Source organism: Drosophila montana, unplaced genomic scaffold (genome assembly GCF_035044405.1).
Source record: "Drosophila montana isolate Dmon_TW-CO22-7 unplaced genomic scaffold, ASM3504440v1 contig_3218_1, whole genome shotgun sequence".
Classification (NCBI taxonomy): domain Eukaryota; kingdom Metazoa; phylum Arthropoda; class Insecta; order Diptera; family Drosophilidae; genus Drosophila; species Drosophila montana.
In genome coordinates this window covers 389,129-414,973 of record NW_026998098.1, presented here as the reverse complement: position 1 = coordinate 414,973, position 25,845 = coordinate 389,129, and the positions used below count along the sequence as shown (strand labels likewise).

Genomic DNA, 25,845 nt, shown 5'->3' with positions numbered 1-25,845 from the left:
GAAAGTTCTTTGGCATTGGCTGCCAGATTTTCGATTTTGTTTGAAAAATGATTCAAATGGAGAATATTGTTATAAGTAAATGCTAAATAATTATATCTGCAGTTCGATGTGCTTTTGAAGAGTATAGTACATATTTTAACGCTTGGACAGCCAATTTCTATTCAAGCTTTGATAAGGCAATTAGTAGCCTAAATGAAGAGTTTAAATTAAATGCTTTTGGCTTTTTGCTAAATAGCTAAGCCACAAAGCCAGCCAAAGCGATTAAATGGCCCAAACTATCTTAGCCAAAACTTTTCGCCCAAAGCCACTCGCCAAATTAAGCCAAGTTAATTTCGAAAACAACAACAACTAAGCCACCCGCACATGTCAACAATATTTGTTGTTGTCTGGAATGGGTTATGGCTGTTGGGTCTACAAAGCAAATTAACTGGGTAAACAAAAAATATTTGCTTAATTAACTGACAAAAACTTTCGGCACAAAGCACACACATACACACGCCATAAAGGATATGCGGCTAGGCGACTGGTAGAAGCCCGTGAAAATGTTTTCATAACGCACACTTTTCACCTAGACAAATGCAAACAAACATATATTGCGGATGGCAGGGCAGGACGAAGGACACGTGCCTACAAATGGGTTGGGTAAAACTTATTGACAAGCTCACAGCTGGCAAAATATTGTGGGGAAACAAATACCACACAGAGATGGGCATAAAGCAGGCGTAAAACTTGTACAGGTCGCAGCGAATAGTTGACTAACGTGGCGTATGCGCAATTAACATTTATGGTTATTAATTATATTATGCATACGACGCGTTGTACACAAAACACAAATAGCCTTGTGTGTGTGTGCGCGTGTATGTATGTGTCAGCTTCAGCTTGTTTATTTCACTTTATCTCGATTATATAGTCGACATACTCGTTCTCTCAAACACTCACTCTCCCCCACTCTCTCCCCCAGTCTCTCTCGTTCTCCATTTCTATCTGCCGCTTAATTAAGCCATAAAATGCATGCTACATGAAAGTTTGCGAACAAGTTTTCCGCCTGCCTTCACCTCAAAGACGTTTAAACTAATTTTGGCACAAGGGCTAACAACTTGAGACCCGGCGGCGTCTCCTCTGTCATTGTAACTTAACCATAATTATAGGCAATCAAACGTTTTTATTAGACGCTCCAACTAATGATCTTTTGTGCGCCGCGTTCTGCGGCAAGGTCAAGTCTTCAACTTAAACCCAATACGAAGCTGTTCAACCCGCCTGCCTTTGGGCCCCGTCAATATGTGTGTGGACTTATTAATTGCTGCCGCCGCTGCAGCTACAACATCTGATTAGCAGCCAAGTCCAAGCAAAAAACCCCGCCACTCGCAGGCATTTCAGAATTCATAATTGATAGACCAAATGATATGGTTCTGGAATGTGTGAGCTACAGCATTGAAAGTGCTGCCAAATATGGATTGAGGGCATGTGCAAATGTATGCTAAACACAGGCTGTCTAGCAAGAGCAGCAGAAATGGATGAACATGTGCTGAACTGAGTAATTATGTGAGCTGCGAACTGCAGAAATATGATATGGAAAAACTTGTTACCATTTACTACGTAGAGCTGTCTATACCAAGGCTGCAAGCCGGCTCCAAAACGGAATTTCATTTTATTTTGTAATATGAACCGTATGTATATCAAACCAAAGCAGCTGCAGAAAAAACAGTTGAAGCACAGCTCAAACTATATTTTATTTGAAAGATGGTTTGTTTGGAAAAAAAGAGCTTTTGAGGAGACTCAGTTTTAGTGATTGGACATTGGATTTATCTAAATATATTTGTTTATTTACTATTTTGCGTAGAGATCATATTAAGCCCGTGATTTCTTGATGAAAATATTTACGGCTTGAAATATTCTCAGCAGAACAGGCATAATTAATAATTAAATTGTTCTATTAAAATTTAAAAAATATATCGCTAGCCAAAGTGTGAACCAAGCCCTGTGCTTAGTGTTGTGGAAAACCAGGTTTACGAACCAAACATTCAGGCAGGTTGACAGTTCAAACAACTAGCTGAACCAGCGACTTTTCTATGCTGCTGCACTTGAAACTTGTGAGTTGCTGCTAACGGACACGCCTCTTGAGCGGACACAAATTGGCGCAGGGTCGACGTCCGCAAACAGTTTTCACTGTATTTAAATTTGGCATGGTATACTTAAGTTCTTTATGTGCTTATCAAAAGATAATTTGAAGAGTTAATTATAGACTTATTTTGCAAATATTCTTTGAAAAAATTACATTAATATTAGTCAAAAATATATATATTTATATAGTACATATGTACACATATGTACAAATTAAAATTATTATTTGACAAAATTCTATCATACATTTTATGTTAAAAGAAATAAACATATTTTATATATATTAACTTTTCTACTATATACATTATTATATATAATTACTTATTCTATTATTTCAATTGGAGTAATTTTTGTACCAGGCTTTCTAGAATATGTTAGCTAGTATAATAATATTATACTGTATTAATGGAACTTCCCACGCAACACCTGCCTAAGCCTCTAGCTAACTTTCCAAATTAAAACGCCACTTACAGCCACGCAAAGGTGCCGCTACTTAAAGCCCTGCTCTGCTCAAGATTTGGAGTTCTCCATGTTATCAGTGCGCCCAAAACTAACACTAACAAGATTTATGGCCCAATTTCAAGGCCATTCTCCGCGCACAGACACACACATTTACAAATTTTTAAATTTCAACCTGCATTAGCTAATCTAAGCAGACAAGACGCAAATGAGAGAAGGCAAAACTTTTTAATTACCAACAGGAAAAACATTCAAGATAACCGAAAGTCAGTGGAGACAGCCTGCCAGCTGGGGGTGTGGCGGGGAGGCTGGATGGGCGACAGCGTCGGACGGCAGCAAGAAAATTTACATAAATTTCAAATATAGCAAGAGGAAAATTGTGTATTATTCAAGTTTTATGTGCGACTTTATCGCCACGACGAGACAAGATGAGACGAGACGAGGAGACGCGGAGCCGAGCTCAGATGCAAGTCCGAGTTTGAGTTCCTGGCTGTCCTAAACCTTTTCCATTTTTTTTCTTGGCTCTCAAAATGTATTTATGACTTGTGTAAATACCAGAAACAAAATTCAACACGAGGCAACTTTTTTCGTTTTTGTTTTTTTTTAAGCCAACTCACGGCTACAATTTTACAGCTTAAATATTTTTTAGCCATTAGATAAACAAACACGAAGAGCCGTAAACAGGCTGTGAAGAGCCGAGTGGAGTGGAGCTGGTTAGTTGGGGGAGTTGGAGAAGTGCCACAAAAAGTAACGAAAATATCTTTCAAGTACAATGTTAGGTAAATATAAACAAAAGTTTTTTTTTTCCCCAACTTTTTCGGGTATCTTTTAGAACTTGGCTGCTGCTGCAGCACTTTGCTGCTGGTTTTCTTACGTTCTTCTTGTGGTTGTTGTTGTTGTTTTCTTTTTGGCTACTTAAAGCTTTTAGAGCATAAGGAGTAATATAAATTACATTAGCTAAGTGCCAGGCAGCAATTAAAAATACCCGAGACTCACGTCCCGGTGTTAAAGTCTTGCTAAGAACTGTGAGAGAAGCTGCTAATGATGTTATGGGTGCCCCCATCATCATCGGCATCATCATTAGCATCATTATCGTCAAGCAGCAGCATTAGCAACATCATTAGAGCGTCAACTTAATCAAGGTTAAAAAGCATGTGGCACATGCCGGAAAATTTGTGGCTGCCGCTGGCTGCTGCTAATGCAACATTTTCAAGTGGCAAGCGTCGAGCATGTAAAACCCAAATATATATATATATACGAGTGTATAAATATCATCTAGATATATTCTTTGATCATATTGATGATGTGCCCATTCAGCAGGAACGTAATTAGCTGCGTTTGTTTATCTGTTTGCCTTGCTGTGTGTGTTTATAGTAAACATACATTTTCAAATTTCCCTACATTTTTCATATGTTGCAACCAAATGATTGGAAAACTGCGAATGTTTTGCTTGCTGCGCGCAAATTTGTTAATGCGATTACAAAAGTGTGTGTGTGTGTGTGTGTGTGGGAGGCGGGGAGGTTATATAGTGTTAAAAGCTGTCATTAGAAGTTGTGCAAGTGTTGTGTAATGTTAAATGATGTAATTGGTGGCAGCTCTTTTGGAGTGGAAGAGCTTGAATGAATTTTGGGCAAAATGTAGACCAAAATACATAAAACAAAAGCACATCGATAAAGCAATAATAAACTGTTAGCTAAGTTCTAAGCCAAAATAACTGCTAAGAATTAAGTAAAAGTTAGAGTTTAACTTAAAGTTTAGATACAATTATATTTATTTTAAGTGGTTTAAGTAATCTAAGCTGGAATAGCTGCTTAGAATTAAGTCAAACATAGAGCTTAGATTAAATATAAGATACTATTAGACATAGATTTAGGTAAATTTCAACACAATAAAACTTTATTTTCTGATCTAGGCTAGAATAGCTGCATAAGACTTAGTCAAAGACAGAGCTTAATTTGAATATAATAATAATAATAATTTTAACCATATTTCAACTTTATTTTCTGCCTGAGTTTTCGTCTCTGCAGCTGCTCCTTACAGCAGTTTTTCCGAATTACCCAAACCTCAGCTAACGCATAGCAATTGAGTTATTCTAATGTTATACAACATTCAGCTAACACAAGCCAAACCCAACGTTATGTCAGCTCACGTTTAGGCCATTAAGCAACTGTTCTAAGCCAAAGACACACACACACACTCACACATACATACGTACAGTGAACACGCCCAGCAAACACCAGCAGCTTCCATCAGTCAAGAACAAACCGGGAATGGTAACTGTTCCGCAGAAGTGTCAAGCACTTCCACATAAAGACCTAAAACACAAACATTTCTGTGTCGACGCCCAGCCGCCCAGTCAGAATGCCAGCCCAAGCTGAACCTCTCAGATCGAGCTTCATTCATGAAGATTGAGACAGAGAGATTCACATCTAAGTGCGAGAACAAACACAACCGGCCACAAGGAGGACGACAACAGCACCTAACAAGTTCCCGGAATTGCACAAGCTTTAAGATCTTCTAACGAAACGCAAACCTGTGTTCCACTGCCCGAAAATTTGGGTACGACATAATTAATGATTACAAATTTTCACAAAACGAAAAACTCATAAAACCTTATCGATCGCTGTGCTCGCTAGCTAACAACAACAACAACAAGAACAACTGTCAGTACTTCATTGAGTCAATTTCCTGAGCTGCAAGCTCGCAGCTAAAGATATAAATTACACGCAAGCTGTTGACTGACAGGAAGACAACAAAAATGAAAACAAAACAAAAGCCAAGCTAGAACTCAAGATGTTGGACATTAATAAGTGAACTTAATTAAAACTTACGCTGGAAAATTGTGCGTGGAAAACACTTGGCGTGAATTTATTGTTGCGCGACACACAAAAACCAAAACAAAACTCGAATTTCGGCAAACAAAAGAAACACGCAAAATTTGCTCGATTTTTTCGTTTTCTATTGATGGCAAATGTATCTGTGAGATACGCGTTTGGCAATTGGCAATTGGCAAAAAAAGAGCATTCATAAACGCGAGGCAAACATTTCATTAATTTTCGCACACACGCCGCACCGAAAACGAGTTACCACGCTCAGATACAACAGGCCGCCAGTGCATAGGGCAGAGGGTGGGGCGGAAAATTTGGACACGCGCGAAAAACTGCGTAGCACTTGGACTGCGGCACTCGAACTAAATGGGCAGCTGTATTAGTTTTGGCTAACGGTTCAGTTTGAGTTTTGGATTAGGTTTCTGTATCGGTATCGGTTTCGGTTTCGGTTTCTGTTTCGGTTGCTGTTTTTGGGGGGCACTCAATTCGCTTGTCCATAAAAACGTCCAGACACGTTCACGTACTCGGCTCAACTGGCAAAAAGTATCTGAGAGCGAGGCGGGCACCGCACGCGACGAAACTTGTTTATGAACTAAAGTATCTCGCTCGCTCGTTCGCTCTCCCTCTCTCTCCCTTTCTCTCTCGCGTCGTGCGGCAACACGAGCGCACGAAAGCCGAAGCGCACGAAGCAAACCCAACGAATTGGGTAGGCCAAAATTTATCTGAGAGCCACTGATAAGCGTTGAGTGAGAGAGCGCAAGCAAGAGCGTGTTTCGCACTCAAGTTGGATTCAAATTGGACTCTCATTGAGTTAGATAAACGCGTGGTTCGCAACTTGGCTAAACGTTCAAAAACTCTCATTGAACATTTGTTTTCGTTTATTTTTTTTTTGGTGCTCTATTGTTGTTTTTTGTTATTTTTACGACACTCGTGGGTGTCAATGGAGTGTGTGTGTGCTCAATTGGCTCGCTATGGGTGTAGTGGGCACAGGTGTGCAAAAACGACGTGTGAGACAAAGTGCCTGCTGATTCCATGAAGTTGTCAAGCAAACAAATTAGTCTACAGCATTCGGAAGCAGTTGCAGAAAAGCCGAGGCAAATAAAGGCATAGCTTAACACATTTTTGAAGGCTTTGATAATGGAAAGATCACATTTTGCTTTTGCCAGAATAATAGCTGGCTATTGTATATACTGTAAGTATTAACCAATAAATACTTCATATAGCTTCAGATTATCAATAGATAATATACTTTCTCAGTTATTATATTCCCTATAAATAGGTCAACATTATTTTCATAATCTATCCTACGCTCTCTTAAACGATCTGCCAATTGGAACCGCTTTCTGCACAGAGCCTCTTTATGTAGTCTAATAAGTTAATAACACATAAATTCTTATCGGTCTATCAGCAAATATCAATAGATATTCAGTGCGGCTTGAAGTGCACACAATATGCAAATCAGATTTTTTGGGAGCGGTCATTGCAACAACAACGACAACAACAGCGGCAAAACTAAAAAGAAGAGGAATGCATCGCCAAAGATAAACAGAGAGCCCAAACACGGCAAACAGAGAGAGAGAGAGCGCGGGAGAGAGAGAGTAAAAAGTGCGAGAGTTAGCTTTGTTTTGCCGGCATTCAACTCAATCGCACTTCTCAGTTGGGTTAAATTCTCTCTCTCGCTCGGTTAGATAAAAATGCAATCGCATCAAGTTTTCCCAACCCTCTCGCATGTGCTAGTTCAGCTAAACGCACATAGATGGCGCTGATGTGCATTAGATAAGAAAAGCCGCCTTCGATTGCAATTTGTTGTTGTTTTCTTTTTGTGTGCTCGCTTTTGAATTTGGCTGCAGTTCGTTTCTTCTTCTCCGTTTTTTTCTGTTTACAAAAAGCCGGCAAACCGAACTGAAAAGTGTGAAAAATCTAGGGGAAACGGGACTCAAAGTCACATTCTTGGAAAGTGCAGGGCAAAAAGTGTCGCCAGTTGTTGCCGCGTAATCAGTTTTTTTTTTTTGTTTTTTGGTCTACGGCTGCCGGAAGTTGCAACACGTCGCCGTAGACTAACGCATATGCTGCCTAAAGCATAACGATGTCGTTGTCGTTGTCGCCCCAACACACCCCAACAATTGCAACCCCCAACCGCCCGAAAAACATGTGCGGGGGAGTATTAATCGCAAATTTTCAATGTGGAAAAAGAACTTGAAAGTTGGGAGCTGAGTTATTGCACGGGCGGGTGGCGTTTCGGGCATTGTTCGAGTGTTGCCCCAAACCACAGTTGGCAACACTTTTTTTTCCCCTTTGTGAACATGTGTGAACAACTGCAGTCGCAGTCGCAGTCACAGTCCCAATCTTTTGGCTTCGGCCGCATTCGTAGGCTAGCAACCCCCGATGACATCCTTCTGGCGGGCAGCCCTCAAGGCAGCGATTAATCATGAAATTTTCACAGAAAATATCCATTAGATACGAATTAAGTCATAATTGAGAGTGCAAGCCGTGGCACGTTGAAGTGCATGTTCGGAGCGACAATGAGAATGGAGAATGGGCAAAGGGAGCTGAACATTTGCCTTTGGGGGTAGCTTTCGGTTGCACGTTGGGTGGGTTGTTAGGTTGCCTTTCCCAGTGTGCGAATGTGTGTGTGTGTGTGTGTGAGTGTGTGCGTGTGTGTGTGCGCCTGCATAAATGAAGTGTGCCTCCGGGGACTATATGTGCCTCAAGTGTCTGCGACATATTTATTATCCGTATGCATGCGGAACAAGAGTTTTGCCTAGAATATGCTTTGAAGCAGAAATTAAAGATCCTTTGCAAGCAAATGGGCACTTTTCAAGTGCTTGCCAAACCTGAGTAGCTGTAATTACAGTTCGAGTGCCACTGAATTGAATGTAGGAATGTGTTGGAGTGTGCGTGCATACACACATGAGTGAATGCATTTTTAATAGCAAAAATTTGTGTATTGGAAAATATGGCAAAATTATTAGAATCATTTTTCTTTGCCTAACTTTAAATTTTTTTTAAAAATCTATTTTGTGAAGCTTTATTAATTGTGTATTGGGCCTAAAGCATTGAAATTAAATATTTGAAAACTCGAATAAAATATATAGTGACAGAAACATAAGTGTTTGGGAGCTTGAAAAGATGTGTAGTGCTAGGAAGGAAACTTCCAAAGAAAAAGAGTATAAAATTGAATTTTTTTTTTTGAAATTAAATAAAAATCGAGAAAGTAAAGATATTTTCGACATGTACAAGATTTTATAACCTTGAAGATATATTCCTCTTGGAGATATATGAGAATAGTGCAGCTCGTAAATGATGAGTTTGATGAAAATATCTTAGAAAGCTGAATATTTTGCCACACATGAAAGAACTTTTCGACCGATTGTTCCTATGGTAGTTATATGATATAGTCATCCGATGTTGAGAAGATTTTTCAAATATGTAGGGAGCATAGTAAAACTTATACACGACGAGTAAAATTTGGCCAATTGCGAAAACTGAGGTGGTTGCAAAAACCGAGGGAAACTTTTCTGTTGGCCACGAGACCTATTTCCAAAAAAACATGCCTTTGCTTACCAGTAAAATAAAAGTAAATCGAATAGTTCTGTGTTCAAAGCAAGGATTTCATTTTAATTTATTAATTTTTTGAAAAATTGAGAAATTGTGGTCTGTACTTTTTTACAATTTATACTTTTCTAAACAGCTGTTTCTACAATGTTGAGAAATCGGGTGTTGCAATTGCAATTGCAATCGAGGAGTTGCGTAGTTGCGTGTTACGAGGGTTGCGTTGAGCGAGGTCGTACTGTATATCTAAATACACAAGAAAAAAGTTATACAAACAAGAACCTACTTTTCGACTCATTGTTCAAATGACAGCTATATGGGTCGGTCCTTCTATGTGTTGCACATACCAGTTCATAATAATACAGCAAAGATTAATTGTAATCTTCTTTTGTGAAATATTGATCAAGATCTTGGACTTTACTATTGAAGTTTCATACATTTCATTCTACTCCTTTATAACTCAACAATTTTTCCATTTTTAGCCACACATTAAAGTTTTTAAAACTTTATTCCATATCATAATTGCAAATGAACATAAAAAAATAAAAATGAAAGCTTTAAAAATTTCAATAAAAGTTATGTTGCAAATTTGATTCTAGCTCTTAATTAAAAACGAATTTTATATATTTTTTCTTTGCCATTCCAGTGCATGATTATAAATGAATTTTTAGATTTCTTATGTCCACATTTCTAGGCTTCACTGTGGCACAAATACCTATATAAGCCAGCACATAGTATTACGATTCCGTTTAAGCAAATATTAATTACACATTATTAATTTCCGTGCTGGAGCCGCCGCCGCACAAGAATATGAAAAATGATGTGCTTCCTCCAGTTTGGCCTGGGAAGTGGACCGGCTATTATTTAAATGAATTGTTTTGAGCGGACAACAACAACAGCAACAAATATAACAATAACAATAACAGCAAATTTTTGGTCGTTGATAAAACCTTTTCTGTGTGTGGTAAGCAAAAAAAATTTGCGCGTGGGCGAACCATATTTTTTTTTGGTAGGTAACCCCGCTCCCCGCCCCGCTCCAAGCCGTTAAGGGCCCAAGCGGCGGCGGCGGCCTATCTCGATTATTGTTTAATACGCTGTCATTAATCAATTTGTTTGCCATTGTTTGGAGGCCACACGGTAGTTGGCTGTGAATGTCTTTGTGGCCAAATTAATTATGGGCCCAGATCTGAGATGTGTGTGCCGCGCGTTTCGGGCCGATAAACAGAAAAATGTGGCCAAAAGTAAAAACAAAACCGAAAATATAATAACAAGTGCACAAAATAGTGACAAATAATTTGCGGCATAATAAATGACATTGTTTTGCTCGCTGTTCCGAATATAATTTATTATATTCTGCTTGCAAAAAAAGGCAACAAAGGAATAAACGAGAAAATCTGACAAAAAATGTGAACAGCGAAATATCCTTTATATTTTTTTTAACTTAAAGTCAGGGACCTGAAAGCTTAAGTTTGAGGCACAATTTTTGGCTCGGAACCATTTCAATGTTGAATGCGGTAAGAAATGTCTGAGCAAAAAAAAACTGTTACTGGTACATGTAGTATTAAAAAAAGAGTAAAGTATTAATTTCAGAAAGTGCATCGAAATTATTAAGAATTTATCTAAATAGTTCTCTATATATTATTTTACTAGAAGATTTAATTTAAGAAAGTTCTTAAAAGTAGGTACTTATCAAGAATAAATAAACCAACTTTTATTTATTTAAAGGGGTATATACATATATAAAATTAATTTAAAAAGCTGCTTATAAAATTTAAGAATTTATTTGATGAGGTCTTTATACAGAAATAATTTAAGAAAGTGCTTAGAAAATTAAAGGAATTTAAATAAAATTAAAGTATTTATTAAGGAAGGGTTTTATGCAACGATTCATACTTATTTGTTTTCTTCAAATGAATTGTCAATAGAAATTTACATAAATCAACATGAGAAAATATGTGCACACACCTAATGTCTGTTAATTGATAAGGCCCCATTTCTATTTATAGGTTACATTGTTGTTTATCTAATTAAAATGCAATTAGAGTTATGTGTTGTTTAATTTGCAAGAACTATTTAAAAATTGATGCATTAATTACGGACAGTGCGACACTTGATAACTTGTTTGCGCTTTGCTTTTGTTTAACACAATTCTTCAATTGCACTTCATGGGAAATCGAAAATATTCAAAAGCATTCGCATGCATATGCGCGACTATGAATAATAACACACACGCACACACACACACACACACACATATATGTATATATTTATGATATTTCCGTGTATGTGTTTGTTCAATTACAAATTGCTCAATGTTGGCATGAAATAAATTATTTATCTAACATATCCAAACGGCGTTGTCAATAAAGACATAAGTGCGCACAATCAAAAGCAAATCAAGCCGATTGACACAGACAAAGACATGGCTGAAGAGCGAGCGAGACGGACTGAGTGGTAGAGAGAAAGAGACAGAGCGTGTCAAACACTTGACGTACAAACTGCGGTCGCTATAAAAGCGCAGGCAAAGTGCAGCCCATAAAAAATGGGGGGGGGCAAAAAACGAAATAACAAAACATTTGACACCAAAATCATATTAACATACACACTTACATATGCCACAGCAACAACTACAACAATAACAATAACAACAACAAGGAAAGCTTTTGGGGCTGTCCAAAAATCACAGTTGGATGTCAAAGACCTGTCATAGGCGGAGGGGACAAGAAAAAAAGCAACAACAACAACGACATAAGCCTATAACACTTGTAAGTTCAGTTGTTGTTGCCTTTGTTGACGGCAGTTATTTTTATATATTTTTTTATTTTTCTATTTTGTACATGTGCATAGAAATATGAATTTTGTTTGAGCTTTATTTTTTATGCTCTTTGACATTTACCAAATTCTTGTAGCCTGGCATGTACGACAAATTGGCATTGCACCCATATGGAGTTTTTTTTTGTTATACTCTTTTTTCTTCTTGGGGGGAATTTTTTCGGACTGTGCTGCATACATATTCCAACAGGTGTTCGAGTGCGCTTTGATTATTACACAACACTGTTCAATTATGCGGGCCTTTTTAATGGGCTACGTCATTTATGATCAGTTGGAATTTGGGATTAAAGCATGTAAGATATTTTAATTACAGCCAGCTCGGGAGAGTCAAATGGGAAAGAACTACGTTTAATAATAATAGATAATTTCAGCTTTATGCTTGGAATATTCCTGCTGAATAGTTGTGCTTATTGGCAAACCGAAATCATTACAATTTGGACTTTACTTTTTCTTTCCCTTATTTTTAGCTTAATATGTTGCTCTACATAAATCACATAAAACTTAATGCGGGCTCCATGACTTATCAGAAGTAAGCTCGCGTTCGCCTTCGCACTTCGCACAATTAGCAGAATTCGTAAGCTAATTGGCAAATCTCTGTCAAGAACTCGAACGAAATAATTGAAAAACAGAGGGAAAGTCAATATTTGAATCCGTTAAATTTATGGTTTAGCGCGGAGAGTCGGTGGAGGGGCGCTTCTCACATATAGAATATAATTCACTGACATACCAAAGTCAAAACTATTTCGCTTTCAATAAAAGTTTGCAGGCAGCTCGTAAAATGCCGCAACGGAACGCAACATAACGTAACGCTTAACGTAATAGCCTTTCATGTTTGCTTAGTAACCCACATCAATTCTAATCGCCTGTAGCTTTAGCCAACACCAACTCACACACACACACACACACACACACAACCATAGAGCGAGAGGTTTATCTCTCTTGTATACCCACCCACAACATTGAAGCAGCAGGCAAACGATTTATGGCATGCTTTCACATACTTTCACCTAGGGAATATTCCTGGCCATGTGCATAGTTGTGGTTGCTCTTGTTCCTCTTCTCCTTCCTCTTCTTCTTCTTCTTGCTCGTGCTGGTGTTCTTCCTGAATGGCTTGCTTGGGTTTCGGACTTAGCCAGACCAGACAGACGCCGAGGCGGGGGCAGATTGCGGATGCTCTAAATATATAGTGAACTGGTCGTTCTGGCTAGTTTATGGGAGCATATTAATTTTGGCATTGAAACGGAGTTAAATGCAGGTGCAATTGTTTTATGCAAGTCTTGTGGCTGCTTTGTGGCATTTTCCAACACTTGCTTCTGATGTGCTTGCACACATAAATGTACAGCTACAGTTTTCTATGCACATCGAATTCTTATGATAATCTAAAACAGTGTTCTAAAACACACTTTGCCGCATTTTGTGACGTTTAACAACACTTTTTTTAAGTTAAGCTGCATGAATTTGAAGGACATATTCAACAAAATTGTGTATACAATTTAACATCTGTACTTTGCCCCATTTCAGACATTGTAATTGACCCATTTTGGATAAAAAAAAGAAAGAAATAAAAATTGTTTTACTTCCTAGAACATCAACTGCCGGCTAGAAAAGTTTCCATCATGCTCTTAACTTTCCACATTTTCCATATGGATCAGTTACAACAGCCAGACTTCTTATACTTTTGTCATTAGCCATTTTTTATGGTATTCAGCTGAAAACTCTTTCCTGCACTCAGCAACTACAACAACTTTTCCATATATGCAAACCCATCATCCTCACACAGTAAAGTTTACGACCCAAACTTTAATTTCTAAATCATAACTTTTATTTTTGCTCCAGTTTTTTTGCAGAGTTGCAGACATCCTGCCCTGGGTGGTTAGTTGTCAGCCAGTCGCTAGCCAGCTGAAAGCCACAACTGCGAACCGGTAAGTGTTCAACAATGGCTGATAGAGAAAGAGAAAGATTTATAATACCACACATCGGCCAGATGTTTATAGTTCGGTTGAGTTATTAACACAAGTCGACTGGTTTTTTATTTATAAAGGTTACATGTTAGAATAAGAACAAGAATGTGATATATTTATGTATACTCTTTGTTATTCCAATAACTTTACGATAACTATGGCACAATTGTAAAAAAATAATCGATTGCTGTTTTGATAGATTTTCAATTGCTTCATAACAATGTGATCAATACTTCTTACCATTAACTATTTTAAAGCCTCAGCAAATTGAGAAAGTCATGTGATCAAAGCGGCAAGTTTTAATACATAAAACGTTTATAGAGTTGAGACCTGCAGCTAGTCAAATAGCAATTCAATTGACCCGCCCAGAATTCCTGGCGAAAGTTTCTTTTCTAGATCGAGCGACATTCACCTAGGGAAAGGGCGGCGTCGACATTAACTGCAAAAATACTTTGATTGCAATTTTTTTTTTTTTTTTTGGTTTGGCCAAGTCTTTCACTTTCTATTTTTCTTTTGAGTCGTTGTAAAAAACTTTGCAGCTAACTGCAGCAACGTCAGCTTGCCACAAAAATCAAAAAGCAAAATACACTTAGAATGCTCCAGTAAATAGTGCATGACTAATATATACCCTAGCTAAACTTAGCCATGTCCCACCTGCTTTTTGCTTTCTTTGTATTTTAATAAAATACTAAAACTAATTAAAAAATTGAAAAGTTCTGAGACATCAAAACTGATATGCAGTTCCGTATGTGAGAACTTTATCTTGAAGTCTAATAATGACTTTTATAATATTTTTAAATATATTTAAATATTAAAAACAATATTATAAGACATTCCCGTACTCGCAGGCAAAGAAAGCTAGATCATGAAAAACCAGTGTTGACAATCGCCGCATCAAAAAAGAGGCTGACTCAGATGACATGAAACTAACTGAATTAGCTTTCGGATCACATATTGGCCTCAAACAGAGCTGCTTAAAAAGGCGAAATTAGTTAAAATTTTAGCTGTTTCCTCTCAAATAGCCAAATGCTAGCTAGAAAATAGCTGCATTGGCAACACTGGAAGAAACGTACAACACTTTCCCTCAACGACATGCGCTTGCACTGAGTTTTTTCGACTCCATCTGACGCCTTTTATAGATGCAGGGTACAGATGCAGAGAAGTTCGCATAATTTAGTTGCCGGGCCATTTAAATGGAGCACAAGTGTAACTAATCTCAAACCGGCGACGATAGCAACGACGTCAACGTGCTTTTTGTGCCTTTCACTAAATGCGGGCACCGAAAAAAAAGAGACCTGAACGAGTACACGAAAAAAAAAACAACAAGCAAAACTAAAAAGACGGCGTTTTGTTTTTTTCTAGGTTAGCCACAGAGCGAAGTTTGAATGCAAAAAGTAAAGTTGAACTGAAGCCAACGGCACCTGCAGGCCAAGCCAAACGGACCCAGGCAGAAGGCCGAAAAATATGCCACAGCCGTTGCCGTCGCCGTTGCCGTCGCCGTTGCCGTCGCCGTTGCAGTTGACATTTCGTGCCGCTTGTTGCAATTAAAAGCGGTTAAATGCAGCCAATGTGGGGCAGGCTTTGTAATTGATTTGCCAGGCATGCGACAACGAACATACAACAGAGTATAGAATAAATAAAATTTACCAGCCCAGCATTTAATTAACTTACGTGCATTGACCAACACTCAGCCGGGGCTGAAGCTCTTAAAAGAAATCTCCTGCATCACAAAAAGCTCTGCTGCCCACCAGTGAACCAGGAGCGATCCATGAAAGCAACTTTGTTATGGGCCAGCAAAAAGTTGAGCTGCATGCAAAACTATTAAAAACTTTGACCTAAATATAATAAAACATAAAATTTACTTAGCAGCAGGTTGCATACAGGATGCTTCCTTCACGTTGCCGGCAACGTTGCACTTGGGCAAAAAATCTAAACTTTTGGTTAGCAGGTGGAGGGTAGTGGGGGGGGCAGGGGAGAGGGCTTTCTCGCATGTGGTCAGGTGAGTTGGAAGCTGGGATTTCCGATAAGTGAAGCGACCGCTTGTGCGCTTAACAAGACAGTTCCGTTGTGTGTATTCTTGACTTTAAAATGCTGAGAATATGTGAAATATTGAAGATAGATTCAGCCAGAGTAACGCTTTATTACTTTATTACTGCAGGCAAAATGGGATTAGCACAAATTTACGATTTTCAGCTACTGCATTTCGTTTGAGTACTTAAAATAATTAATTCATTTCGTTTAAATTACTTATTCTTTGGGTCTCGAATTGTTGCCAATTTTATCCTTTGGAATATGTAAGAGATTCTCAATTTGATTTCATAAATCTCTAGTTAGAGGCTTAACGTTGCAATGAATTGATACTATTTGTGCATTTGGAATGTATTTTTTTAAGATTTCTTGCACATGTACACGCTGCTTGGGCTTGCTTAGAGAAAAACATACATACAAATTATGTACGAAGCAATCTCTAATTTCATTCGACATTTGTAATCAAAGTTGGTTTCTTTTTTTTTGATTTTGCAAAATGCAAATCTCACGGGAAAATCAAAGCTTTGATTGGAACACATCCAGAAAGCTGCTAATAACAACCAAACTTTGACCAAAAACCGTTGATAAACAAAAAGGAGCAGACCTTTTTTTTAGCTTAAATTCAACGCAAACTCATTAAAATCAAAATATATATATATACATATCTGTATATATATATATATAAATCAAAAAGATAAGACCGCACGCAATCGGTAGCGTTGAGTGGAGCGGCGGAGATTTCCTGGAAATCGGGGTGACGATTCGGTCGCTGGTGGCTCCCACAGCCGCAGCCAGTTTGGAATGTGACTCGAGCTACTTGGCACAAGAATTTGCCTCACTTCACATTGGCATTGATTACAGGCGGCGGCGGCGGTGGCGGCAGCGAAGAGAGAAAAAAAAAACAGCAACCAAACATGAGTGGCAAACAAATTATTACAAGTGCAATTGAGAAATATGTGACGGCCACTTATCAACATAATCAACAACAAATACCTGGACACGCCTGAGTGCAGTCGGCGCAGTTGTCGGAGTCGGCAGCCGCCGTCAGGGACAAGCACACAAATATTTTTGCAACGACCGCTGGCGATGGCGGCTCCCTTTGTGAATAGACCTAGGCCGGGCTATATACCCATCGACGGCACCCTACGAATCTAGCTAGGAATCCGCGAGCAGCAACGAGCAGGCAAACGCTGTGGTTGATGTGGCTGACGACGTCGTCATGTCACACAGACACACTGTGGGGTCCCCGCTGCTGCCGCTGTTGAAATGAGCAGCAGCTCTGCTTGGGCTGGGCTCCGTTCCCGTTGCTGTTCCCAGCACTCAGTACCCAGTACCCCGTATCCCGTACTCAGTACTCGGTTACCAATCCTCAAGCCCAAGCCCAAGCCCGTCGCCTCTCTCAGCTCCATCATCGTCTGCGTCGTCGTTTCGTTTCGTTTTCTGTCAAATGTTTGGCTTAATGATGGCATTGATGGATGGATCACACGTAAGCGGTAGTCATTTAGTAATTTATCTCAAGACATTTCAAATTAATAGACCGCAACTCTCACAATCAGTCCCATCCATCCAACCAGCCAGGAAGAGAGTGCGCGCGCTCCTTTGATTCGAGGATTGTGCAACGAGGCGATTTTTATCGCCATAAGCCTAGCCGACTATTAGAAATTATGTGCAATTTTTGTCAAATTATGAAAATTTATGGCATGTGACAGCGACTTTCAACGACTTTCCAGTCGAATCTGTTTGTGAGAGCCGGGCTAATTAGTGCAGCTGCCTCGACTTGCTTCAGTCTGCAGTTTTGAGGCCTTTCAAGCTCGATTAAGTTTTAATTAGGCGCAGTTTAGTTAATTGGCTGTTCTCTGGCTCAGTCATATGCTAATTTAACCAACCAGGGGGTACAGACCTCATGTGATGTGTGAAAAGACAGTTAAAGTGACGGTCAATGCACTTGCATCATGATCAAATACAACAATCTACTAAATTGAAGCAGAGAGAGCGAATGAGAGAGAGAGACAAAGTGAGAAGGAAAATTTCTTTACAGAATATATCGCTTATATTAAGTTAATTTGATTGCAAATACAGTTTGCTAATATAATACACATAATCAAAGCATGAAAGCCTGCAGTTGATTTCATGAGAATCACATAGTAAGGCGTTACTTAAAAATGCAGACAAAAAGAAAGGAGAAGTAATTTTCGTCTGTTTTTGTTATAAGATAAGCTTTTTCGTCTTTAAAGCCAGCTACAAAATTGCCTTCATTATTTTATTTTTCTTCATTTATATATTTTACTTTATAAAAATTGTAATTCTCAATTTCCTTAGATATGCACAACAACTCTTTGCGTATTTTCCCTGTATTTTGTTCACTCTAATTTTTTTGTATACCCTTTTTTTATTTAATCTTTATTTAAAGCATTTCTGTCAGGACTTTTTGGTATATAATTTCACATGAAATATTTTTAACCTCCTGGAGGCTTAGCTGCTGATTGTTAAACATTCCAGCTGTTTTTCTTTATTCTCTCTTGAGCTCATGCATTTATTTTCGCATACCCAAGCTCCTTTGCATCGCTTTAGTAGTCAACTTTATCGCCTGCATGCAAAACAATTCCATCAATTTACAATAAATTCGCATTCCAAAGAGCACAACTACAACACAAAGCTGTTGAAGTTGAGCCCGAAAAATCCAATGCGTAGATCCATTTGCCTTATCGTCCACTGGCAATTGTCTAATTAGCTGCTGCAGTTGCAACAGCAGCAAGCGATGGGAAACCAATAGGAAAGGCATGCAATTGGAATGAAAATGTCGTGTTCGTTGCTGGACCTTAAAAACCGATGCCGAAAACTGGTGAAAAATAGCGACATGGTCCAGCAACTACCTATTGCTGCAGACACTAAGCTACTTGCCACTTGGCAGTTGCCAGTTGCCAGTTGCCGGTTGCAAGTTGCAAGTTGGCGATGCCGTCACGTAATGAGCGCATTACGCACATCGACGGCGACTAAGAGGAGCCCGAGAGTGGAGCTTGGGCATGATAACAAGCCTTCTGGTTGGCTGGCTCGTTATCCTTGTCACATTATCGCCTTAGCCGAATACCAGGCGCGTCTTGAGTGTGCAACATTGTTACGGATAGCAGACGCGCGACGTTGCCACACGGCTTGTGGTTGTTGTGCACGCGCAGCGCCTGCGGTGTGCCAAAAGGACAATGCCTTGGCCTGGGCTCTGAGCACCACCCAAGTCCGCTACCTTGCCACTTGTGCGTGTGTGCGAGCTTATGTGTGCGTGTGCTCAAGTAGCGAAAGGCCTTAGGCTTCGAGCTTGCAACAAGCCGTGGCATTTGTTTTTCTATTTCTTTTCTTTACTTAGTTTTTCTTATTTTTTTGTTGCACGGCCTGCGCTACTTCAAGTTTGCTAGTTTGGCGCAACGCCAGCCTGTGGCACACAGTCAGACAGCCAATGTTGCACTCATTTTAAGGCCACGACGACGACGCAACTGACAGTCAGACAGACAGACCCGACTGCATTTTGCAACATGTTTTAGCATTGCAGACCGCCCCGTACCCAATCCGCAGCCCCCAGCACCCAGACCCCAATCCCCGTTCCAGTTCGGTTTCTGTTTGCGGTCTGCGCTTGACTCTTGCAGGTGTGCTTCACACGACTTGTCAGTGTCAGCATAAGATTTTTTCCCATTTTTTGTTTCTTTTTTTTCGCAGTCTATTTGAGAGCATGTGGCATACACAAAGTGGCATAAAATGTTGAGAAATATTTGTATGAATTTATATATTTTTTTGTAGGTTATGCCTATTGAAAAAGTGTTGCGAATTTCGACTGCCGGACAAAGCAAGCGACAGAGGTCACAGCAAACCAAGCTGCAAGGGCTACATATATGGAATATCATTAAAGAAGATAAATTAAAACAATCTTTTTAGATAAAAAGGCAATAATATTTTATTAAATATATCTAAAACAAATTGTATTTTTTGTTAAGTCTATTTAGCAGCCACACTGAGTGCAAAGTTTGGAGTTGCAACCCCTGAAACAGAGTTTTTTGATTATAAATTTGGGTTTTTAATAGACGAGTGATGGCAGCTCGAGCTTACTTACATTTTCAGCATTCCTCATTTAATCCGGGCAGCGCCAGGTAATTTCTTTTAGCTTAACAATATTTTACAACACTGAATGCCAACAGACTGTGCAATTGCCCTTATCAAGTTCGACGACCTCAACTGCCCGCCCTGTCCAGCTGAGAGTGGAACCAGGCAAGCGACAACAAAACATCAGGTCAGGCTTGTGTCGGGCAGCGCATCAAAATTAATGATGCAACGAAAACCGCTAAATACCCCCGAAATGCAACAGGGCACATGATATAGCTGTTGATAGTAAATGGGGCAGGTGCTGCTCTCGTAGTGGACTGTTGGAATGGTGTGGTGTTGCACGCTGGATGTGGCACACGTTGTAACGTTGACGCCCGCCCGTGAAACATTTTGTGCGGAACAAAAGGCTTGTGGTTAGCCACCACGGCCATGACTACCTGTTGTTTTTGTCCGGCACCAAAAAGTCCATATGTCAAGCGAGTTAACAGCAACAGCAACAAGCCAAAATCAATTTCAGCGCAGCAGCAGCAACAACAGCAGCAACAAGCAGCATTTAAAACGGATTTGTAACGCCAACAAATTAGTTACGCCAAAATGCAGCTGCGCAGACGCACGACTCGCGTCCTCTGGCCGAAACCCCGCGATATCAACCACCAATTCGGTAACTTCAACGAACCGGACAAGTGCATTTCCAGTCACCTTAGAGATTGCTCAATGAAAGAACGGAAATTGTTTACGCAAGAAGAGGGAATAAAGCAGAAGAAATGCTCGACTAAGTCGATACCCTTTCAAGAAGCTATGTGCTCCTAAAAAAATAAATAGAATGTGGTTGTTCATATTTGGTAGTTGCTTTAAGTTTTATACAATGTAAAACAAGTTTTAAGAATTTGCTTTAAGAATATAAAAAATATATATATATACATATACATAGCATAATAAAATAAAATGATTATCACACATAAAAAAAAGGATATCAAAGATTTTATCACCAACATGCCCTAGTTAAGCACGCACAACAACAAAAATTAAACCAGCATACGACATTGCACTTTGACAATGCGCTGGAATCCGGACATAGCGTGGGCGAGACGCGAGATTACAAGCCAAGTGAAAAGAGAGAGAGGGAGAGGGAGAGAGTGTGTGTGCGAGGAAGTGAGATTCGACCCGTTGGCAAACGCATTATGGGTCACTAAGCCGCGTCTCCATTGTTGTCCAAAGTCAATAGACTACTCGCACTCTCACATTTTTTCTCCTCCTTGCTCCAGTTACTGTCTGGAAGAGAGGGGGCAGCAACTGCACTCATGATTGACATGCAACACGCGCTGGAGAGCGCCCACTTTGGGGGCATGCAACGCACCATAGTCGTCGCACTTGGCTTAGTTTATAAACTGAGCGAGAGTTTTTTTTCTCCAGTTTTCAGTTTTCTCTGCGTCTCTTCTATGCGTTTTCCATTCTGTGTAATTGAAATTACGTGACACTTTGCATATGCACTGGATTTAAATTGAGTTTCGAGTTGCCCACTGCACTCTGAAGTGGGGGAGGGGCAGCACAGCAACAGCAACAGGAGCAGGGGCGTGATTGCGTGCCCATTGCGCCACGCGTGTCTTCGGCCTTTGTTGTAGTTTCCCTTGTTGTCGTTGTTGTTGTTGTCGTGGCTTACCGAACGTAGGTGGCAGCCCAGAACTTTAACAAGTGTATTCAAGTGCAGTCGAGTGAATGAAAAATTCCCCAAACGCACAAGGTAGAGACGAAGGCGCACACGTGTTGGGGTAGTCTTAAAAACAACTACAGAAAAAAAAACCAAACTAATTAGTTGCATGCGTGCTGGGTTTCAAGAAGGCACAGCGGGTAATTTGGTTATGAGAAGCAGGATTAAAGTCTGTGTAGTTCATGATATAAAAAACAACAGCAGCTGCAGAAGCATTAAAATGTGAGAGGCAGAAAAATTAGTCTAGAATGTGCGCAAGTACTGAAGATAAATGTTTAATACCCAACAGTCCACAGGGAAACTAAAATACTTTAGGCGATAATTCGGGCGACAAGTAAGGAAATATAATTGTATAAAAGGGATACAAGACTACCATACAAAAATATTTAAAAAAATAAAAAGCAGTTTGTCAGAAGTGGGATTCGAACCCACGCCCTCAGAGAGGACCAGAATTCTCACAACACCTTTCTATGAAAGGCAAGAGTTAACAGCTCTTGAGTCTGGCGCCTTAGACCGCTCGGCCATCCTGACACGTGGCAAACCCGAGCTAAAAATGCTTCTTAGAACTGAAAAACATTGAGTATACATATGTATATAGATTTTTTTTTTTGAACCGATATAAATATATATTTGATTAGATCCCTAAATTTTGTTAAACAATTGCAACATCTTATATAGTTTTTTTTTTCATATTTTATCATTTATTATTTTATTTCTTTTTTATTTGTTTATTGATTTTATTATAAGCTGAGCATAGATATGAAACTGCGGAGATATTCATATTTGACAAAAAAAAAAATAAATAAAAATAATTTATGTTTGTTAACTAGTGCAAAAAGATATTGTCAGAAGTGGGATTCGAACCCACGCCCTCAGAGAGGACCAGAATTCTCATACAAACACCTTTCTATGAAAGGCAAGAGTTAAATGCTCTTGAGTCTGGCGCCTTAGACCGCTCGGCCATCCTGACATGAATAATCAAGATGACAACATTTCGGTTCATATTAGACAGCTGTAAAGGATCATTAAGCCTTCATGTATTTATTTAGCAATTTCACTTGTGCCCCAATGCACTTAATTAAAACATAACATTTCTAAAGGAATCAGCAAAAAATAAAAATAAAGAACATATTAAAAAAAATATTTGTCAGAAGTGGGATTCGAACCCACGCCCTCAGAGAGGACCAGAACGCTCACAAACCCTGCTGAGAGGGCAAGAGTACAGCTCTTGAGTCTGGCGCCTTAGACCGCTCGGCCATCCTGACATATGACGAGCGACGAGCAAACTGACGAGCTGTTGCTTGCGTCATTTTTTTTGTGAGTGCGAGCTATTTATAGAATAAGCAACAAGTACAAAATACAAAATGTTAGATAAGAAAACGAACGAACACAGAAATGTTTTATATATATAGTTGTATCGAGCGATTGTGTGGGCGTGTTAAAAGCTCGCGGCGTATTGACATTATAGGTTATTTTAGATAGTAAATAATGTGTTTACTTAACAGACACAGTACATAAAAGTATGCAAACATAGAATGAAAAATCGTAGAATTTATCGAAATTTAATACAATACTTTCAGATACATTGTTGTTGTTCCACTTGCACTTAAGATAGTTCTTTGCGGATTTTGGAAGGTATACAAATTATATATGTTTATTAAATATATCATTTTATATAAATTTTAGCTAAATAAGCAAAATATTATCCCCACAATAGTTTTTTTGTAAAGAGATAAATGCTGTTCTTGTCGAGACATTTTATACCAACTCTTATCTGGAAAACCACATTGATATAAATACCATGTTACCTAGCACAATTTGTTCTTTGCCACTTAACACTGTACTTGTACGTTTCTCCTCGCATTTCAGTGAACATTTTATGCTTGGCTTAAACGTTGCTAAAATGTAACCTGAGCGCCGCTTCCGGCAGGGCAATCAAAACGAACTCTCGCTGTTGGTCGCCCCGTTGTTGTTGCTCTTGCTTTTGCTGCCCCGGGGCCTCATCATAAAAATCACACAAACCGCAGCCAACAATTGATGCGCCACGGGTTCAAGTCAATTGCAGCGTCCGCAGGCGGCAGCAGCTGGCAGAGACGCGTGCTCCGGTCCAAGATGAGTGAGTTAACCACAGGCTTGGCTGCTGGTGACTGTGGGGCCAACCCTCTCGGCTGCTACTCTGGATGCGTTTGTCAGTTATAAAAAGAGTATTCAATACACTCGCACATGTCGGGCTATCACTTGCAGCTCCGGCAGCAGTTTGAGTCGCCTGCGGCTTTGGCATTGAAATCGACAGAGCAGACACTTTGAAACTCCTCATGCAAAACGCATGAAACAATGGGATTTACGTGCTTCCAGCTGTTATGGATGCAATCGGATACATCAGCCTAAATGGGATACATGTGCACCGGCGCTCATACAGCCAGCCACTGGCTGGCAAATGGATTTTGGTCTCTGCATTTTAAACGGTAATGACAGACATAAGCCCCCACTGGACACTGACCCAAGGGGGGCCCCGTGTTGGCCAGCCAAGCCAAAAAGTTTGTTGTGTTAATTTTCAATGCATATAAATTCATTGGATGCTCCAGACAGGGGATCATTGCGTCTGTGTCGTCTCGAGTGCGTTGTGGGGCATCGGTTTTCAATAGCCACAAAGCCAGACCAGAGCGCCAGAGCGGTAGACCAGGTCAGCGCTAGGCCAGACATGTGCACTTTAAATGCTCCAGCAGTCTCTACTCCCAGCTTTTGCAAGTCGCTCAGCCTGTCAACATCGTCTGGTAATCGAAGCCTTCGCCTTTGTGCTGCTGCTTGTTGGCCTTATCCAAATAGGTATTCTCCAAAGGGAAAATGTGAACCCTGAGTCGAGGTAATTGTATGCTGCCTTTAATTGTTCTCATTGTTTAAGAGGCCATATAATGACAAACTAATTTTTAATGTTTGCCTTATGATGTGCAAACGCCTTTAACTATGAGCGTGATATGGGTCATTTTATCTTATTTTTAGGGCAACCAACTTATTCATATCGATTTTAAATCGGTTTTTAGCTTTATTCGCATATTTGCATTTTTATTTTTTTAAATTGAAACTCCAAAGCAAGAAAATTTCACTTCACTAATCAGCTCTGGATTTGATGAGATAATAAAATAAATTAAAAATAGTTCGCATAGAAACAAATTATGGGAACGGAAATGTCTCCTTCTATTGCACATTTGAGAACAAAATTAAAATGCCCTCTAAAAGTGTTAAAAAACTCGATTTAATTTGCTTATCTAGCAAACATTTTCAGCATATTAATCAAACTAATTAAAAATAATATAAAAAAATTGTTTACAACTTGGGCTCGTCCGGGATTTGAACCCGGGACCTCCCGCACCCTAAGCGGAAATCATACCCCTAGACCAACGAGCCAGTTGTACGTTGCTCGAATAATTTGCTAGATCATTGCAGCGGAGTTGGCTTTCAAGTTGTTTGTTGTGTTGGTTGTTGAATTAATTATGTAAATTGTCGTTTGTTCAGCGAAAAACCCGTTCACAATAAAAGTTTCAAGAGCAAGAAAATTCAGTGGAGCTACTAAAGTGGTCTTTGACTGGTTTGGTTTATCAGCACGGGCCTTGGCGAGCTCATTTGATCGTTTTGTCACGTTGCCAAAGACTTAAGTGGTTATTGGCCAAAATTAGCTGGTTAATAGCTGTTTTGGATTTACAGCAGCAGCTCGTTCCCATGCATGGCACTCACAGCTAATCAGGCAGAGCTTGACCCACCATATGCTACATCCGCAAAATTGCATTGATTGGGAACCCGCCCCATATGCTGGACGCGATAAATCTGAGTTTGGCTGCGGCAGCAGCTGTGCCACAGAGTTCAAATTATGCGCCAGAGTCCATTTGCCACTTTGCCAAAGAGGCGAACGGGTCGAACCCCGAATGAGTAGCCAGGAACACACATCCTTTCGACTCGGCGGCCTCTGGCTGCCTTTTGTCACTGATTGTAATCTCTGGAAGCGCTGCTCGTTAACATTATTGTGCGGCTGCTCGATAATGCATTGGTCTTTTTTATTTGTATTTTTTATTTTTGGCTAGCTGTTGCTTTTTGTATTGTTACAAATCATATGCCAAGTGGAGGGTGACCCGCATAAACTCACTTGATTCGCTGTGGTTATCCCGCGCCTTTTGGCTGCCAGTGCGATCTTCTGCACAGTGGTACTATTCATGTTATGCAGGAATTCGTTTTTATGATACATATTCAAAATATGGAAATGTGAATAATAGATGAC

At 39.6% G+C, this 25,845-nt stretch overlaps 1 protein-coding gene and 4 non-coding genes across 5 annotated transcripts in view; all 5 read right to left on the bottom strand.

Annotated features, from left to right (window-relative positions):
* caps (capricious) overlaps positions 1-5,954 on the bottom strand; it is a 65,169-nt gene extending 59,215 nt beyond the window's left edge. Inside the window, exon 1 of the mRNA XM_064689504.1 lies at positions 5,412-5,954. The gene's annotated coding sequence lies outside the window, so the exon portion shown is untranslated. The remainder of the gene's footprint in view (positions 1-5,411) is intronic.
* Positions 5,955-21,982: 16,028 nt separating this feature from the next.
* TRNAL-CAA (transfer RNA leucine (anticodon CAA)) lies at positions 21,983-22,106 on the bottom strand. The gene is made up of 2 exons: positions 22,069-22,106; positions 21,983-22,027 (listed from the first exon to the last, which is right to left on the bottom strand). It is a non-coding gene; the product is annotated as a tRNA-Leu (tRNA).
* Positions 22,107-22,418: 312 nt separating this feature from the next.
* TRNAL-CAA (transfer RNA leucine (anticodon CAA)) lies at positions 22,419-22,545 on the bottom strand. Its single transcript has 2 exons — positions 22,508-22,545; positions 22,419-22,463 (listed from the first exon to the last, which is right to left on the bottom strand). It is a non-coding gene; the product is annotated as a tRNA-Leu (tRNA).
* A 175-nt stretch (positions 22,546-22,720) lies between these two features.
* TRNAL-CAA (transfer RNA leucine (anticodon CAA)) lies at positions 22,721-22,840 on the bottom strand. The gene is made up of 2 exons: positions 22,803-22,840; positions 22,721-22,765 (listed from the first exon to the last, which is right to left on the bottom strand). It is a non-coding gene; the product is annotated as a tRNA-Leu (tRNA).
* Positions 22,841-24,908: 2,068 nt separating this feature from the next.
* TRNAP-AGG (transfer RNA proline (anticodon AGG)) lies at positions 24,909-24,980 on the bottom strand. Its single transcript has one exon. It is a non-coding gene; the product is annotated as a tRNA-Pro (tRNA).
* Positions 24,981-25,845: the final 865 nt, after the last annotated feature.